This window comes from Mirounga leonina, unplaced genomic scaffold (genome assembly GCF_011800145.1).
Source record: "Mirounga leonina isolate KUSES-001 unplaced genomic scaffold, KU_Mleo_1.0 Mir_168, whole genome shotgun sequence".
Classification (NCBI taxonomy): Eukaryota; Metazoa; Chordata; class Mammalia; order Carnivora; family Phocidae; genus Mirounga; species Mirounga leonina.
This window is the reverse complement of record NW_023270426.1, coordinates 69,620,454-69,626,274: the sequence shown is the minus strand read 5'-3', so window position 1 is coordinate 69,626,274 and position 5,821 is coordinate 69,620,454. Positions and strand designations below refer to the sequence as shown.

At 38.0% G+C, this 5,821-nt stretch overlaps 1 pseudogene; it reads left to right on the top strand.

Moving 5' to 3' along the window:
* Positions 1 to 2,898, top strand: part of LOC118017054 — a 3,755-nt pseudogene extending 857 nt beyond the window's left edge.
* The last annotated feature ends 2,923 nt before the right edge of the window (positions 2,899 to 5,821 follow it).

Sequence of the window (5,821 nt, the reverse complement as noted above, 5' to 3'; positions counted from 1 at the left end):
AGCGGCATCTGATACAGTAAGCAAGGCACACATAGCCAAAAATAAATTTTCAGGCGTACAAGCCTTCCCCGTTCGCTGCAGGATTTTTTGCCCTTCCCCACTAAGCTTTTTAATTTGCCCCCAAGTCGGCAAAGCAGTAGCAAATATCTGCCGACGGCGACGTCGTCTTCCCAAATTCAGATGTGCCATGGCCTGTAATGGAAGTTCATCTTGGTCTGGATTCCCCATCCGTCGTCTGGTGGGATACGGTGCCGTTCGAATTGGCCCTCGACCGGATCCATCGCGCGGGGAACCAGGAACAGGTCCGTCCATCCTCTGTGGAGACATAAGCATAACCCTTCCCTCTATAAAGCAATAGCCCCGGTCGCCATTCTGCATCTGCGGTTGGTTTAAACCATATATGTTCATTTAATGGAGGGGGAGTGACCTCTCCCTCTATGAACTGCTTTTCTACTCGGGACAGGATATCTCCCTGCGGAAGATTCAAGAAATTTAATGCGAACAGAGCTTGTTGCAAAATAGAACGTGCATTTGATTGAGTGAATGCTAAGATATGATCCTTTTTCCTCCTTTTTAATTTTTTAATTTGTAACTTTAAGGTATTATGTGCACGTTCTACAATAGCTTGCCCTTGAGGATTGTATTCAATGCCTGTTTTATGCATGATACCATATTGTTCACAGAAAGTTTGAAATTTTTTACTGCTATATGCAGGTCCATTGTCCGTCTTAATAGTGGATGGTAAACCCATCACAGCAAAAGTTTCTAAGAGATGGGTGATAACATGTTGTGCAGTTTCACCACTTTGTGCTGTGGCCCAAATGAATTGAGAATATGTATCTATTACCACATGTACATACATACAAAGTTCAGAAAACCACATCTGCCATTGCAGATACTCAGGCTCCTTTAAAAGAGCCCGACAGAGGACCCTCCAGTCCTCAGGAGAAAAATTGTTATAATGTCGAGCTAGACCATTAACTAGCTCCTTAACATAATGTGATTGTGGTCCATATAAAGACACTGCCTTTTTCAAGCGACCAATATCTTCTATACCTATTCCGTCATAATATGGTGCTTGTGCCACTCCCTGGACCAGGGGAGGCCTAATAACAGGAAAAGCAAAGACAGAATTAGCTGCGCCAGCCTCATCATCGCTATCCTCTAGCGCATCAAGCTCAGCTAAAGCAGCAGAAAGGAAAGGATTTTTAGAAGAAAGAGCTGGTACAGACGGCAAAGGCGGAGCAGAGGGCTTCCTAGAGGGTTTCTTAGACTCTTCTGCCATAGCCATAACCTGCTGAAAAACCTTCCATACACGCTCCACCTCGGGATCCGACTTTACTTTCGGTTTTGGTTCTTCGTTACTACACTCACTAGGCTCACGGGATGGCGTAAGCTTAAAGGTATCTTTCTCTACCGCCCTTTTCTCATCCGTATCTAGAGGGAGGTCTTGTATAGAAGGAGCCATCTCCTTATGGAAGTCTTCGACCATGCGGTCGTCCTCCATTGCTTTAAGCACTGTAAAAATAATCGACCAAATAGACCAAAACCACACGGGAATTTTTTCTCCCTGTCTCATTGCCTTCTCGACATTATGTCGAACTCGCCGCCAGTTATCTAAATCTAAAGTTCCCTCCTCTGGAAACCAAGGATTCCATTCCCGAACCACCTTCAAACACAGCTCAATATCATTAGAAGCGACAGTAATACCATAGACAGCAAGTGAATGCTTCAGCATTCGAACATAAGGAGTAGAAGTTTCTTGTCCCATAACCCTGTACTTAATTAAGTTACTCACCCTTCCTGAACGTCCTTTAGGGTCCCTGTTCGGGCGCCAATTGTCAACGTCTAGTGCGTTGGGGTCCCTGGGTAAGGGTCTACGAAATCACCAGGACACAGGGGATGCAGAGCAAAGGCAGCACTTGCAACTGCATACTGCTGTTTATTACTCACATAGCTATATACTCGCAGTGATCAGATAAACATAACAATGTATACTTAAAGTATCAACCCAACATCCGTGAAGTAAGATACACGAAATTCACTAAGAACAAAATACATCCTGTTTATGCTTGCAGAATAAAGAATTCTCTTAGCCATCCTTCCTTTGGAGACAACATGTTCTTTGTCTTTAGAAAGAACACTTCTGTTTAGAAAGATACACTTTAAGCTAGGCAAGAGCCACTTCCTGCTGATCCAGGCATTTAGAACTTGCAACATGAGATAAGGGGAAGAGAACATTTTCTCCTCCTGGCCTAGGCCTGCCTGGCCGTCCTTAACCTCAGTGCAGTCCTCAAATGATCTGGGCCTGCAAGGGCTTACAAGCCTACACCATCTCAATGGTGGTCACTTTTGCTCCAGTCAATGTTACAACTGAAGTGAAGTCTACTGAAATGCACCGTGAAGCTTTGAGTGAGTCTCTTCCTGGGGACAATGTGGGCTTCAATGTCAGGAACGTCACAGTCAAAGATGTTTGTTATAGCAATGTGGCTGGTGACAGTCAAAATGACCCACCAGTGGAAGCAGCTGGCTTCATGGTTCAGGTGGTTATCCTGAATCATTCCAGCCAGATCAGTGCTGGATATGCCCCTGTGCTGGACGGTCACATAGCTCACTTTGCTTGCAAGTTTGCTGGCTGAAGGAGAAGACAGATCATCGTTCTGGAAAAAAGCTGGAAGATGGTTCCAAGTTCTTGAAATCTGGTGATGCTGCTATTGTTGATATGGTTCCTGGCAAGCCTATGTGTGTTGAGAGCTTCTCTAGCCTCCTCTTGGCTGTTTTGCTGTTTGTGACATGAGACAGACAGTTGCTGTGGGTGTCATCAAAGCAGTGGACAAGAAGGCAGCTGGAGCTGGGAAGGTTGCCAAGTCTGCCCAGAAAGCTCAGAAGGCTAAATGAATATTTCCCCAATACCTGCCCCGCCCCCCCCGCCCCCTCAGTCTTAATCAGTAGTGGAAGAATGATCTCAGAACTGTTGTGTCAGTTGGCCATTTAAGTTGAATAGTAAAAGACTGGTTAATGGTAATGATGCATTATAAAACCTTCAGAAGGAAAGGAGAATGTTTTGTGGACTATTTGTTTTTGTGTGTGTGTGGCAGTTTTAAGTTACTGGTTTTTAAAATCAATACTTTTTAATGGAAACAACGTGACTAAAAATCTGTCACAGAACTTTGAGACCCATTAAAACAAAAGTTTAATGAGGAAAAAAAAAAAGCTATGGCTGAAAATATGATTCTAAGGATGATACCAAGTGGTAGGCAATTTGGTACTGTTGGTTTATACTTGCATATACTTTGTTGCTCTCTCAGCTGACTTATATCCATTTGCCTTAGGTATAATCAAGTTAGGTATGCCTTAATAATTCTGTATCTTACAACAGGCATGCACTAGAGGTGCAGTTTATCTTTGAGGCAATAGTTGTACCTTCTCTACCTTAAAATTTGTAGAGTCTATTCATAAACTGTATACATGCATAATGACCTGACCCATCTCAACTGGTCCAGTATGGGAGCCACTAGCCGTATGTGGCTGTTGGTACTTGAAATGAGGCTAGTCTGAAGTGAGATACACCAAAGATTCAAAGTACACAACTGATTTTAGAGTTACTATGAGAAATAAAGGATATAAAATATTACAGTGATAAGCTTTTAAATATTTATTAAATGTTGAAATGATAATATTTTGGATATATTGAATTAATAAGAATTGAAATATTTTTTGCTTTTTTTTTCAAACTTAAAAAAATGGATACTAAAAAATTAAATTTACATTTCTGGCTCACATTGTATTTTTACTAAACAATGCTGACACAGAAATTACAGAAAAACAGCATGACTGAAGATTAAAATAAACTCTGATAGAATTTAAAAGTATTTTAAGTATTTTATTTTTGTAAGGCAGGCAAAACCATATTTGTTATTTTTATGTAATTAGAGAATACTAGAGAATAGAAATAATGAATATAAATTATGAGTATGTACATATTATTGAACAAATATATAACTTGTATTTTTGTTGATAAAATGTGAGTCTGTGAAAAAATTACATATGTAGGGTTAATTATTAGATACTAACAGCTTCTTACTCTCTGTATATGATTTTAAGAAATCCTCTATGCAGGAAAAAGCATAGAGAAATATGCAGAGAGTTTGACAGATACTTTAAAAAAAAAAATCCTTCTGGGTGCACCTGGGAGGCTCTTCTGACTTCAGCTCAGGTCATGATCTCAGGGTCCTAGGATCCAGCCCTGGTTTGGGATCCCTGCTCAGTCCTTCTCCCTCTGCCCTTCCCCCTGCTCATGCTTTCTCTCTCTCTTAAATAAATAAAATCTTTAAAAATAAAATAAATGAGTCCTTCTGTTTTTTATTCAAGTAAGTCTAAATATATACAAATGTCTCAACATTGTAGGTTTAACTGAAATAAACTTTTTATTTCATCTATTTCCAAAGTCTTTGTCTTATGAAATTTCTTACGGTGAAAAATACAAATAGAATTTTTCTTTCTTTTCATTTTGTATGTTGTCATGCCAGAATTGATATCTACAAAATGGGGGTGATGGTTGAAGGAGAAACTGTTAAGAGGTTCCAACCAAATGGCACTCTTTTAGATTTGATTGCTTAATTTATGCTAATTTCCACTTTTAATTTAAATGTACCAATAATGCCTGAAATGAATAGTAATACACTTGCACTTTTCCTTCTAAATGAAAGCAAAAGTCTGGAAAGCATAATGAGTTCAGTACACAGTTTATATATTCTCTTCACATCTCCATGAATTTAGCATGTATATTGTCAGTGTGTCATTTTTGAGAAAGAAAAGGTAGCTGTTAGGATATGAAATTATGGCCTCATATTCCATATACCTCAGCTTGCCAAGTCAATAAGAAAGCGATACTTTTAGCTGCCTTTGGAACCTTTGTGGTTCAAAGGGGTTATTTGCCTACTAGAGATGAACAGAAATCAAACAGCCCTTAGAAGGTGTTCCAATAATTTCTGTGCACCATGACTTTTGGTGAACAGATAACATATGGATCATGAAGTATATTTTAAGAATTTAAGAATAGACCCCATAACACAGTCTCTATGCTTCAGACATTAAGAAGTCCCTGGCTAACCGTCAAATGCTTTGTTTTACTTTGGATATTTCAGAACAGCATTTGTATTCTGCAAGATTCTTCACTGTTTATATTTTAGTTTATATAATTTAAAATTTGAAATTCTTAGTCAATGCTCACAGAGAATATATTGAGAAAGCTTAATTATATTTATTTTAGATCATAAAATATATATCTAGACACTGATAAAGAATTATAACAAGAGTAGATTTTGCAAGTGTGTAGTTAAACGCAAACACATTATTTTTAGAATTTTAGATGTTTTCCTAGTGGGAAATTGAGTAAAAGGATAATACAGGGATCGCTCTATATTATTTTTTACAATTGCACATGAACTTAAAATTATCTCAAAATAAAAAATTTAATTAAACTTAGCACTAATAGGAAAGTCCAGCAAGATAAAATGCAAAATCAACAAAGAAAAATCAATAACTTACCTATTTACAAATAACCAATTAGAAATATTTCATTTATAATAGCACCAGCAGCAATAAAATGCTATGGAAGAAATCTATTAAGTAATGTTTAATATGAAGAACTTAGGAAAATATAACACTTTGATGAATAAATTAAAACAAAACATGAATAAATGGATAAATGATGATCACAAAGACTAGAAGATTCTATTATAAATAAATCAATTCTCTCCAATTTAAGCTATGAATTCACTGTGATTCCAATAAAAAAAAAATCCCAATGCGCTCCCTG